The sequence below is a fragment of the Dipodomys merriami genome, unplaced genomic scaffold (assembly GCF_024711535.1).
Source record: "Dipodomys merriami isolate MVZ:Mamm:240054 unplaced genomic scaffold, mDipMer1.0.p SCAF_3, whole genome shotgun sequence".
Lineage (NCBI taxonomy): Eukaryota > Metazoa > Chordata > Mammalia > Rodentia > Heteromyidae > Dipodomys > Dipodomys merriami.
In genome coordinates, this window is record NW_027204492.1 from 80,160,029 (window position 1) to 80,174,030 (window position 14,002).

At 40.0% G+C, this 14,002-nt stretch overlaps 1 protein-coding gene across 3 annotated transcripts in view; it reads right to left on the reverse strand.

Moving 5' to 3' along the window:
* Klf8 (KLF transcription factor 8) overlaps positions 1-14,002 on the reverse strand; it is a 175,336-nt gene that overhangs the window by 42,703 nt on the left and 118,631 nt on the right. The window contains exon 3 of one of the 3 annotated variants that reach the window (XM_070040365.1): positions 13,818-14,002. The exons of the other annotated variants lie outside the window; for them this stretch is intronic. The gene's annotated coding sequence lies outside the window, so the exon portion shown is untranslated. The remainder of the gene's footprint in view (positions 1-13,817) is intronic. 3 annotated transcript variants of the gene reach the window in all.

The following is a 14,002-nucleotide window of genomic DNA, read 5'->3' on the forward strand; positions in this document are numbered from 1 at the left end:
AGCAAAAGAAGCTCAGGGGCAGTGCCCAGGCCTTGAGTTCAAGCTCCAGGACCTGCACAAAAAACAAACAAACAAACAAAAAACACATTTAAATACAACAACTTAATCATTTAAGAAGATCTTCAACATATATCTTTCATCCTCATCCTCAGAAATGCTGGAATGATTAAAAATGAAAATCATTATTTTGGAGTTTTGAGCTTATATGTAATTGTTAAAGTATTGTGTTGTGATTATTAGAAAAAATAAAGGATAGATTACACATGAATTTTCAGATAGTTTTATTTTGCATCCTATGGGAGAATGGACAGTAATGGTGGTGATAAAAAGCACTTTAATAGTCAACATTCACTCACTACCAATGAAGTATCAGGTAAAAGTTAAAAGAATAAATATGCTAGGTGAGGTGACTCACACCTGTAATCCTATCTACTCAGGAGGCTACTCATGTTTCAAAGCCAACCCAGGCAGAAAAGTCTGTGAAACTCTCATCTCCAATTAATCAGCAAAAAGCTAGAAATGGAGGTGTGGCTCAAGTGGTAGAGTACCAGCCTTGAGCAAAGTAGCCCTTGAATTTAAGCCCCAGTACTAGCAAAGAAAGTGTATGTTAGTTCATTTAAACCCCATAACCCTAGGCTTAAGTAATATTACATTTACCACTGAACTAATTTGATTAAACCACTAGTTAGTAGTTAACTATTTTAATTTTGAAGTAATAGGTATGAAAATCAGGGCCTCACACAATGGGCAATCACAGTTCTGAGCTACACCATGGTACACATCATTTTAAAGAAGTAAGCTAACAGAGGATGCAGAGATGGATCCTCAAATCACTCAGCTAAATAAACGACAGAAAAGCCAGGCACTGGTGGCTCATGCTTGTAATCCTAGCTACTCAGGAGGCTGAGATCTGAGGATCATGATTCAAAGCCAACCTAGGCAGGCAAGTCTGTGAGACTCTTATCTCCACTTAACTATCCAATAAAGCAAGAAGTAGAGCTGTGGATTAAGTGGTAGAGTGCTAGCCTTGTGCACAAAAGCTCAGGGACAGTGCCTAGGCCCTGAGTTCAAGCCCCAGAAACCACACAAAAAAGGACAGAAAGGAGATGTAAGTGCCAGCAACCTGGAACTTCAGTAGAGCTGAAACGAAGTTATAGTGTCAATGTGTCTACTCAACATGTGCTTTTAGAAATTCCCAGCACAAACTATTCAATAAATGTAGTCTGAAAGATTCTCCAATTTCTCTCATTTTCTCCATACAGGTCCACAGCTACTGCCATAGGCATCATAGGAAAACTTAACCTCAAAAAAAAAAATCACAATGCAGTGTCCTAGCAGCAATCTCCTCATTCAAGAGTTTCAGCATACACAAAAGCCAGAATGTGTCTGAGGTAACATGTCTAGCCACAACAGTGTGCTCTCATGCTGAATGCTGGTGGCTCATGCCTGTAATCCTATCTACTGAGAAGGCTGAGATCTGAGGATCAAACTTCAAAGCCAGCCTGGGCAGAAAAGTTGTAAGCCTTTATCTCCATTTAATCAGCCAAAAAGATGGACAGGAGGTATGGCACAAGGGGTAAAGTGCCAGCTGTGATCAAGAAAGCTGAGTGAGACCAGGCCCTGAGTTCAAGCCCCAGAACCAGCAGAAAAACAGTAAATAAAATAAAAAGATAAAAGAACTCTAAAAATTTATGAGAGCATATTATTATAGAAATATTGAAGGCTAACAACACATACCACATGTGAATGTCAGGGGCAGAAAGAAAGAAATTGTTAAACTATTACAACACATAGTTAAGTGTTTTCATGAGGTAATGAAAAGATAAGATGATAAGATAGACCAGAAAAGAACTATATGACTTCAGAGTCATTTGACTTTTTTCATATGTAAAATGGGAGTTAAATCAATCCAGCTCTGTCCCCTCATATGGTTGTCAATAATCAGTGATGACAGCACATGTAAAATGTTTTGTAAGATGTAATTATAAAAATCTCTGTAAGTTTTCAAGATCACTCTGTCAGAAAATCACAAAATAAAGTATAAAAATATTTTTTAAATCAATTTTAAAAAATCAATCCAGTTAGAGTAATAGCTACCACACGTACGCGCACGTGCAAACAGGCACACACGTGCACACACACACACACACACACACACACACCTTGCTGGTAACCAGAAAATCATGCTTGCTCAACATGCTAGCTCACAGCTGGCACCCTATCACTTGAGCCATACCTCCATACCTGCTTTCTATTGATTACTTTGGACATGGTGTCTTATATACATTGCTGCCTGGGTTGGTGTCTTACTACCATCCTCTAGATCTTAGCCTCCTGAGTAGCTAGGGTTAAAGTCACAAGCCACTGGTGCCTGACTATATGTATGTATATATGTATATATGTATGTATGTATGTATTTTACAGGGGCTTAAACTCAGGCCTGGGTATTGTCCCTGAGCCCCTTTGTGCTCAAGGCTAGCATTCTACCATTTGAGCCATAGCACCACGTCTGGCCTTTCCTGAGTAGTTTATTGGCAATAAGAGTCTCATGGATTTTCCTGCCTGGGTTGGCTTCAAACCATGATCCTCAAAGCTCAGCTTCCTGAATAGCTAGGGTTACAGGCATGAGCCACTAGCATTTGGCTTTATTTTATTTTTAAAATAAGTTTTTGAATTGGTACTATGGTTTGAACTCAGGGCCTTGTGCTCTTATCCTTTTTTATTTTCTCAAGGCTAGCTCTCTATGACTTGAGGTATTTCCACCTCATTTCTACTTAATTGAAAATAATTAATCTCATGGACTTTTCTGCCTGGGCTGGCTCCAAACCAAGAGCCTCAGAGCTCAGCCTCCTGAATAGCTAGGATTGTAAGTGTGAGCTCCCAGCACTCAACTGGCTGTATTTTTGCTATATTTGTTTCCACTCTCCAATTAGTTCAAATTCTATAATCACTTTCATATCCTCTATCATCCACTTGTCCTCTCTTCAGATACTGATGAGCTTTTCCACAAAAAGAAATATATGTATTACTATTGACCTCACTAAACACAACAGGAAATATAGTCTCAGAAAGATAAGTAATCCTAAAGTTATATACATTGGTGACTAATCTAGATGTGATGTCCAAGAGCAAAGCTCTTTTTCTCCCTTAAATACTTGCTACAAACTTTTGGAGTAGTTTGGTAAAGTTGAAAATAATAGTAATGGAAGTACTTTTGTATCATTATGAAAAGCTCTACGTTTTAACATCTGCAAAGAGTGCTAAAGGATTCTCACTAATTGCATGCTCATCAAAAAAACAAAACTTCCAGGAGTCACAATTCTAGCATGGCACTGAGGCACCAGTTTACAAAAGGGACAAAAGGGCTCAGCATAAAAGTCTCATACTCCACAACAGCATGTAAAATGCCATGTGATCCTCTTCATCACTATATAACTTTTTTTTAAAAAGGAACCTCTCTCCAACAACTAAACATGGTGCCACTGCAGCAACCTAAAGGAATTTGTAAGAATACTAGGAAGTTGGTAGATATGAGGGAGAATGACGAAAGTGATGACATTGATCAAAATGCCTTATACTCACAAACTGAAATACTGAATTGAAACCCCTTTGTACAACTACTTAAAGATAACTTTTTTTGTCAGTTGTGGGGCTTGAACTCAAGGCCTGGGCATTATCCTTGAACCTCTTTTTCCTCTAGCATTCTACTGCTTGAGCCACAGTGCCACTTCTGGTTTTTGAATGGTTAATTGGACATAAGAGTCTCACAGAGACTTTTCTACCCAAGCTGGCTTTGAATCTCAATCCCCAGATCCCAGCCTCTTGAGTAGCTAGGATTACAGACATGAGCTACCAGCACCCAGCTTAAAGATAATTTTTAAGGTAAATTATTTTTTAAATATAATAATCCATGAAGTGCTGGTGACTCACAGCTATAATCTCAGCTACTCGGGAGACTGAGATATGGATTGCCATTCAAAACCAGTCTGGGTAGCAAAGTATGTGAGACTCAATCTAATAAACTACTTAAAAAAAAAAAGCAGCCAGGTGCTGGTGGCTCATGCCTGTAATCCTAGCTACTCAGGATACTAAGATCTGAGTTTTGCAGTTCAAAGTCAGCCCGGGCACTGTGGCTCAAGTAGTGGTAGAGCGCTGGCCTTGAGCTGAAGAGCCCAGGGACAGCGCCCAGGCCCAGAGTTCAAGCCTGGAAATTGACCCATAAAAGCCAGAAGTGGAGCTGTGGAGCACCAGTCTTCAGCAAGAAGAAGCCCGGGGATAGCAGCCAGGTCCTGAGTTCAAGAGCCAGAACCAGCTATAAATAAATAAATAAATTTTCATTTAACCATAAAAAGTACAATGATTCTCATCCATGTTTAATACAAAAAGTGCTTAAGGGCAGAGATGTAGCCTCTTGAATAGCCTTTTCACTCTTAGCTTGGGCTAACCTAACTCAGGAGCACCAAGTCAAATAGTACTAGGAGGGTCCCATGTCCGGTCGTGGGGCCTGAACCCTGGGCCTGGGCACTGTCCCTCAGCTCTTCAGCTCAAGGCAAGCGCTCTACCACTGAGCCACCTACCCAGCCCCTACATGCGTATTTTTAAATCTTGCTTCAAAATATGGAGGAGACATGTTATTCTTTTTTTTTGTTTGTTTGTTTGTTTGGCAGAGCTGAGAGCCAAATTCAGAGCCTTGCACTTGCCAGGCAAGTGCTCTTCCACTGAGCTAAATCTCCATCCCCATGTTATTTTTTTAGCATCAACTGGTGCATATGTTTAACAGAATATGATGGGAGGTACCAGTACTGGGGCTTGAACTCAAGGCCTGAGTGCTATCGCTTAGATTTTTTTTGTTCAAAACTGGCACTCTACCACTTAAACTACAGCTCCACTTTTGGCTTTTTGGTAGTTAATTGGAGATAGGCATCTCATGGAATTTCCTGCCTAGGGTTGTTTTCAAACCTTGATCCTCAGATGTCAGCTTCCTGAGTACCTAGGGTTACTGGTGTGATCCACTAACACTCAGCTAGGACTACTTTTGAAAAAAATAAATACTTTCATTCTACATCTCTCCAGCCTAAATGAAGATGAAACAATTACATAATTGCAAGTGTAGGAAAAACCTAAAGAGCTAAAAGATTAGTCCCAAATAGCCCGTTAAATACATGCTCAGCATTGTAAAGACCTAAGGATATTGTACTGTTTATGAGCATTGATTTCAAGCAAAATAAGAAATACAAGAGAAATTCAGAATTAAAAAAAAAACAAAAGAAACTCTAGAGACCAAAGGATTGAATATGTAAATAGAAAATGAAGCTACATCTAATAATTTGGACAATTACATTTGGCAAAAAGAGAAGATTGTAGAATAAAAGAAAAGCCTGGTAATTGTTTCCAAAAGCACATGCTAGGTATCTGGAGAAACCAGGGCTTACTTGTCTCTATATTCTTAACTAGAGATTATGGTCAATTTAATATGAAACTTTCTGATAATCATTAAGTCTTTACAGAAGACCCACTGCATAGACAACACTATTGAAGACCTGTGTGTACGTGTGATAAAGCAGATAACACCATATGGAAAACAATAAATTTCTGGGTCTATGATTTCTACCCTCAGGGAATTCATAGTCCAGGTCAGAGAGAGAAACTGGTAGCTCATTCAGACATGGCTCAGTTCTCACAGTAATGTTACAAATTAAACAGTTATCCAATAATATTTTCAAAAGCAGGAAATTTTCTATTTTGAAAAAAAAACCTTCTGGGAGATAAAAACTGGGAGAGAGCAAGGGAAGGGGTGACATTGTCTAAAAAGAAATGTACTCATTACCTGACTTATATAACTGTAACCCCTCTGTACATTACTTTTATAATAACAATTTTTAAAAGAAAAATTCTTTCTGAAAAACATGAGAGATCTTGCAATGTGATGAGAGGTGCATATTGATTGGAACAGGAGAAAAATTAGTTGAAAATTACCCAGGGCTTCGCCTTTTAAACAAGGTGTGCTTTCCTCAATTTATAAGGCATTGTAGAGATAGTTTGACACTGCAGGTCTATGTGCTGAGACATGCTGTATAAAATAATAGCAACCAAATATTACAAAACAAGGACTCCCTGTTTTGTTTACTGCAAGTAAAATGTTCATGAAAAAAAAACTCCAAAAGAATTTTTTTCATGTGAAATAGGCCTTAAAACACAAAAATCAGTCAAAAAGCACAAGAAAAGAAATCTATATTAGAGAAAAAATAGGCAGAAGTCCCACCCAAATTATGTGCTACGTGCATTTTTTTGTGTGTCAGTACTGTGGTTTGAATTCAGGCCCCAGGCCCTGTCCTTTAGTGCTAACTCAAGAGTAGTGCTCTACCACTTAAGCCACAGCGCCACATCCAGAGTTTTGGTGGTTAATTGGAAACAAGAACTTCACAGACTTTTTCTCCCCTGGCTAGCTTCAAATTGCCATCCTCAGATCTGTCTCCTGAGCAGCTGGGGTTACAGTATTTTCTATTTCAATGTAGCCCAGGCTGGCTTTATACTGTTTTTGCTCCTGCTTCAGCTGAGTGCTGAGCTTATAGGCATACACTATCATGCCCAGCCACAATTAGTGTCTTAATAGGAGAAACACCAGGAAGGCATTTGGGGCTGCCAAGCATTGGTGGCTCATAACTGTAATCCTAGCAACTCAGGAGGCTGAGATCTGAGGATCACAGTTCAAAGCCAGCCCAGGCAGAAAAGTCTGTGAGATTATTATTTTTTATCTCAAATTAACCACCACAAAACAGAAGTGGCTTGCCCTGTGGCTCAAAGTGATAGAGTGCCAGCGTGGAGCAAAAAGAGCTCAAAGACAGTGCCCAGGCTATGAGTTCAGACCCAACAACTGACCAAAATAAAAACCTGACTATGATTAAACCCTCATCTCTGATGTTTAGCCTCTAGAAGTGCAAAAGTTAAAAAATAAATTTCTGTGGTCTAAGACATCCAGCTGGTAGTATTGTTACAGCAGCCCTATCCTTCCATTATATTAGTTGCAAAGTTTTGTTGTTTTTTTTACTGTGATTACAAACAATGATGCAAAAGATTGGAACTATTAAAATGTTAATCAATGGAAGACTTCAAATAAAGTATAGCTTATCTAGTGCAAAACTGTGCAGTAATACAAAAGATGGAAGCTTTTTATATACAGATATGGAAAGATCTCCAAAATATATTTTTAAGTACACAAATCAAATTGTACAACAACATACAGATTATTCTACCATTTGTGTATAAATTGGAAGGGGAGGAGAAAAAGACATGCACTTTGCTTGATTTGTTTTAAATATCTCTGAAAGGATCCTTAGTAAATTTAGTTGCCTCAAATGAGGCAAAATGAGTGGCTAGGGGACAGAAATCAATTAGAATTTTTACTGTATAACCTGTATATGTTGGATTGAGTCATGTGGAATGCATTACCAATTTAAAATACATTTCTGAAATGAGAGTTTTTAAAACTTAGGGGAAATAAAATACATGTGTGTGAGCTGTATTTGGTCTGTAGGCTAATTGCTTGCACCTCTAGCCTAAATTACAGTGGTAGAAAATAGGATAAGAAAGAAAGGAGCCAAATACAAAGATATAAAAAATTTTTAAAGCCTTTGGCAGTAGATAGATAAAGAAAGTGAGGAAGGGGGAACAATTTGATGCCAGTGTTTGGAACATGGAATATGAGAACCACAACAACTACTTTTTCTCACTAAGTACTATGCTTTCATGCATTCTTAAAGTGCTTTGTAAAACACCTCTTTTCTTCACTGCTATTCTATGAGGTAGTTTCTGCTATTATCTCCAGTTCATAGATAAGAAAACTCAAGTGCAGAATTTAAGGAAGTTCACCATGGTTTTATAGACATAGCAAGTTACAGAAGCAAGGAAGTGGAAAGCAGGCATGTTGAATGAAGGATGGGCAAGATTCTGGGTGAAGATAAATACTATTTTAGAAGTAGTGAGCTACAATCTCAACTGGCTCTAGAAATAGGGTATTTCTACTTAAACATTCCAGAGTTAGAGTCAGACATGATGATACATGCCTGCAATCCCAATACTAGAGAGGTTGAGGTAAAAGGATCATGATTTTGAGGCTAGTCTTGGGTATACACTGACATACTAATTAAAAAAAATTAAACCGGGTACTAGTGGCTCACACCTGTAATCCTAGCTACTCAGGAGGCTAAGATCTGAGGATCACGGTTCAAAGCCAGCCAAAAAGTCTGAGACTCTCATCTCCAATAAACCACCAGAAAACTGGAAGTGGTACTATGGCTCAAAGTGGTAGAGCACTAGCCTTGAGCAAATAGAGCTCAGGGGCAGCACCCAGTCCTGAATTCAAGCCCCAGTATGTGCTCTCTCTCTCTCTCTCTCTCTCTCTCTCTCTCTCTCTCTCTCTCTCTCTCTGTCACTCTCTCTCTCTCTCTGTCTCTCTCTCTGTCGCTCTGTCTCTCTGTCTCTCTTTCTCTCTCTCATACACACACACATACAGAGACACACACACATCTCCCAGATTTGGAGGGCTCATGATGTTGCCTGACATAGTGTGTTTGACTAGCATGCACAAAGCCCTAGCAAAAATAAAAACCCAGAGTTTGATTTGCCACATTGCATCTATTTTATCTATCTATTTTTTTTTGGGGGGGGGGTCCGGTCGTGGGGCCTGAACTCTGGGCCTGGGTGCTGTCCCTCAGCTCTTCAGCTCAAGGCTAGCACTCTACCACTTGAGCCACAGCTCCACTTCCAGCTTTTTTCTTTTTTCTTATATGGTGCTGAGGAATTGAACCCAGGGCCTCAGGCATGCAAGGCAAGCGCTCTACCACTGAGCCATCTTTCCAGCCCTGCATCTATTTTATCTAAATACACAGATAGCATCTTTCAGTATATTATATTATATAGAGCATGTAGCAGGTTCCAGACATTTACATCCAGCATCTGTTTCCATTTTATCCTACATTTATCTTCACCAAACATACAGCAACATCTAAATAAATTACTACTATTGACAAAAATGACAACATTCTTCTCTTATAAAGTATGTATTAAATGTCAGGTACTAAATCCAATGCTTTACTTACATTATTCATAATCATAAATTACCATGTCCTTTTTTTCATGCTGTTAGCATGGATGGAATTCAGGGTCTGCCCTTGCTTGACTTGATTTCTTGTGACTGATGATCTATACCACTTGAGAGACATCTCTAGTCCATCTTTACACTGGTTACTTGGAGATGGGGTTCTTGAGAACTTTTCTGACCAGGTTGGCTTTGAATATTCATCCTCTGATCTCAGCTTTCTGAATTGCTAGAATTTCAAATGTGGGCCACTTGAGCCCAGCAAATTGTTTGTCGTTGTTGTTTTGGTGGGATTGGGCTTTGAACTCAGGGCCTGATAAGAAATAGCTTGGTTTGTGCTCTACCACATGAGCCACGCCTCCAGATACCATGTCATTTTAGAGATGGGGAAACAGGCTAGATAATAAAGCTGAGGTTGGGGCTAATAAATATATAAAAATCTGACTTCTAGATATAAAACCTAAGACAACATAATGAACATCAATGAAAGCTGTTGGTTGATAGGGGATAAAGAGTATGGGAGAAGAGAAAGCAATAGAGGGTTATTCTGAGAAAAACATATGCCCATCTGAAATACCATACAGAAACACCCTGGGGCAATTAATACACACTAAAATAAACTTGAATGATAGGAAAGTAAAACAGGCTCAGAATCAAGGAGAATGTCTGTGGGAGAGAAAAGGACTAACAAAGAGGGTGAATGAGGGTCAATGTGGTTTAAGTAGTTTATTTGCATGCATGAAAACAGAACAATGAAACTTGTTGAAATTGTTTAAGAAGGAGGAGTGTGATAAAGAAGAGAGAGTGGGTGAAGTTGATTGGGATATAGTTTATTCATGTGTGGAAATGTCACACCCAAACTCCCCTTGTATAACTAATGTACGCTAATTTAAAAAAAAAAAACTAGAAAAGGCACATAGTAAGTACATAAACAAAAAAGCTCAGAAAGACCAAACATAGTCCTACATTGCCCCCCACCCTTTTTTGCCTGTACTTGGTTTGAACTCGTGTCTAGGGCGCTGTCCCTGAATTTAATTGTTCAAGGCTAGTGCTCTATCACTTGAGTCACAGTTCCACTCCCAGCTTTTTGGAGGTTAACTGGAGATAAGAGTCTCATAGATTTTCCTGCCTTGGCTGGTTTTGAACGCCAATCCTCAGATCACAGCCTCCTGGGTAGCTAGGATTACAGGCGTGAGCCACCAGCTCCTGGCTTCGACACTGCCTTAGAATCAACAAAAGAGCCCACACTATAATGCTATTCATTTACTCACATTCTACTTAGTAATTAAATGGCAATCATTTTAGATGATCATTTAGGCCAATCATCCCAATCAAGTTTTCCTTTGTTTAAAAAAATATGCCACTTTAGAACTAGTCCTCAGAAGATAATCTACAAAATATGTGCCAAGTGTTTACATGGGAAAGGTGCTACAATGATCGAAAACCTCTCAATCTGGAAAAAAGATATCATCTGGATATGTATAAAAACAACCAAAATGCAGGACAGCAGTTTCCAGAAAATGCAGGAAGAAATGATCTAGGATCTCAAGTGTATTTCTAGATGCAAGGATCAGGGAAGGTTCCGTAGAAATAAATGCTAAATTGGGATTAATTATGGTGGGAATACCATCAATACAGTTCAAGAAAAGCTATGAAAATATTAGAAGGGAGTTCATTTGTGGTAAATATCAACCAAGCAGGGTAGGGATAGTATCTAAAGAATAAGTGAGATAAGAAAGATCTGGGAGGCCAAAGGAAACACAGTAGGATTTAATGGAATACTAGGATCTGGGTGAGAGGATAAAGAAGATATTTAAGAAAGAAGAAACAATAAATTAACTTTTTAAAACTTTGTGAGTAAGTTTATGGTGCCTACCTGGAATGCTAGCCCTCAGGAGGCTGAGGCAGGAGGATCAATTACCTTAAAAAAAGATTTTTCAAGGTTGGCCCTGGTGGCTCACACCTGTAATCCTAGCTACTCATGAGTCTGAGGTCTGAAGATCAAGCTTCCAAGCCAGCCCAGGGGCAGGAAAGTCCTGTGAGGCTCTTATCTCCAATTAAGCACCAGGAAAGCCAGAACTGGAGCTGTGACTCAAGTGATTGAGCACTTGCCTTGAGCAAAAAAGGTTAGGGACATCACTCAGGCCTCACATTCAAACCTCATGACTGGCACACACTCAAATATTTTTTCTTAGTACTTGATACATAGTACATCAACATATATTTGTCAAACTATATTTATTTATTTTTATATATTATAAATATTTACTAATTATATTCAAAGATAATCACTATTCAACATTTAAACGATGCTATAAAGTATTACTGACTCAGGACAAAGATAAACATATAAATGTATTAAATTATTATAATTTAATACATAAAGCTTCTGCCAGAATGAAAAAAAAATGGGTGCTTGATTTCCCCACACACCACCAGAAACTGAGGAGGGTGAGATCAGAGGATAATGGTTCAAAGCTAACCCAGGCAGAAAAATCCCTGAGACTCTTATTTCCAATGAAGAAGCAAAAAAACATCTGGAAGTGTGGCTCATGTGGTAGTCAACCCTGAAGGAAAAAGCTGGAAAAAAGTGCAAGGCCCTGAGGTTAAGCCCCAGTGCAGAAAAAAAAAAAAATAAAGCTTGGTAACTAGACTAGGTTTGGTAATTCATATAATAGGAGCACTAAGAAGCTCATCTGGGCTGAAAATGTGCCTTAGTGGTAGAGTGCTTGCCTAGCATGCATGAAGCCCTGGGTTCGATTCCTCACTACCACATACACAGAAAAAGCTGGAAGTAGCACTGTGGCTCAAGTGGTAAAGTGTTAGTCCTGAGCAAAAACCAGCTCAAGGACAGTGTTCAGGCCCTGAGTTCAAGCTCAGGACTGGCAAAAAGAAGGAGGAGGAGGAGGAGGAAGAGGAGGAGGAGGGGGAGGAAGAGGAGGAGGAAGAGGAGGAGGGGGGGAGGAGGAGGGGGAGGAGAAGGAGGAGGAAAAGGAAGAAGAAGATGAAGTTTATCTCTGAATAGCACATAGTAACAATGAGAGCAGTGGGGGTTCTATAGCACCCCAGCACGCTGAAAGTACAGCCCATTAACTTTTTCTTGAGAAAAAAACTGGATGGATAATTTGTCATTTTCACTTTTCAAGCTATATTATTACTCCCTTTCTTATGTTTTCTGCCTATTTGTTCTCTAAGCTAACCTGAAGATATTGTTCTCAGCTCATTTATTAAAGTTGTTAGAAACTTAACATCTCTATGGTAAGTTCCTCCAAAATGTTGAAAAATAGGTAGGGCACATGAGAATCACTAGTTTGTTGTCCAAAGATCATCCTGGTTAAGTTGCCTAAAGAATAATGAGGGGACAGACAGATAAATAACCTCCTGGAAGTGATAAAAAAAAATCCAGTGGGAACAATGTTAAATCAGAAACAAATAAAACCTATGTTCTAGCTTCAAACTTTGGGCAAGCTAATGCAAACTTCCCACGTCTCCCTTCCCTTCATTTGGATACTCTAAGGAGCATAAAGTACTAATTCTATCAGCAATGCTCCAGAGAAAGTTCCCAAACTAAGTAGGAAAGAAAATGAACCATACAAGCAGAAGCTTCTAGTACATACACTGTGATGTTTATCAAATATGTTCAGAAGATTTTGAATTTGATAGTAATCTGCACCCTAATGAAGAGAAAAAGCAATGCCCAGGCTCATACAACCAGTTAGTGGTAGTGGTAGGGATTCAAAGCAGGTCTTTTTTACAACCTGAAACCATCACAGTTTCAATCAGTTTAAAATCCAAACTTAGAAATTATTCACTTTGCCCAGTTCCTATTCTACTGAGTGACATACAGAGTCTTTAATGGGTTTTTTTTCCACAATGAAAACACCACCAAAAGAAAGAAAGCACCATTCTCTGACCACCTGTTTGTGTGATCCCCCTTCTTCCCCCCCCCCCCGTCCAAATGATTAAGGTTAAAAAAAAAATCTGCCAAAAGCTCCAAGTGGCTAAGCAAATCTATTAGCTCCAACAACCACAGCAATTTGGCCAGATCTCACCTACAAGGACGATCCGGCCGATTTGGCCACGTCTTAAAGGGCCCGGGCAGGGCCTAGGCTTGAGCTTCCTCCTCCAACTATGCTCAGCCCCTCCTTTAAGAACAGGCACGCCCAAAGCAGCTCCTCCCTTGCAGCTCCTTCCAGGGTCTAGCATTTAGTATCCCCAATAATCTAAGCGCCCACCTTAACCCCCTGACTCCTCTTCCCTCTTTTTAGAAGCATATCTAGGTAGCAGCTACTGGTCACGGGGGTGGGGAGTGAGTGGGGGATGTTACCTGAGATCGTGAGCCTCCGAAACCCAGTGTCTAGCGCGGCGACTTTGGCGGTGTGGGGTTAAGTCAAAGACAAACCTTACCGCCTAAGGAGGATTTGAGCGCGCTCAGTCTGGGCGGACCAAACTGGACAAATCCACCCATTCTCGTCCCTTGTCACTCCTTTCAAGAAGCCCCCCCCCCTCCGAGTACGCCCTCCCCTTCCTATCCCTGCTTTGCTCAACCCTTTAGGCAAAGTCATTTTCCCTTGAGTTTCATTTGATTCCACATAGTGTTTTTACCCTTCTGCTTCTCGCGCCCCCCTCCTTAGCTAAAACCCGGAACGAAGTGAGTGTGTGTTGAGAAGGGGGGAGTAGAATTTAGATGGAGGAGGGTTCTAATCCCAGAGTCACTTACCGCCTACGCCTGTAGCTGAGGACTCCAGAAGTGTCCGGAGCTCCTGCGGTACTCCCAGAGGCTCATACTCCTGAGCTGATCGCAAGACAGCTGTTCCCCTCACACCCGCCCCTGTCTGACAGGACGCCAGGCGACGAGCTCTTGCCTTCTCTTTCTTGGTCCCCTACCACCCCTTTTTCTCCCGG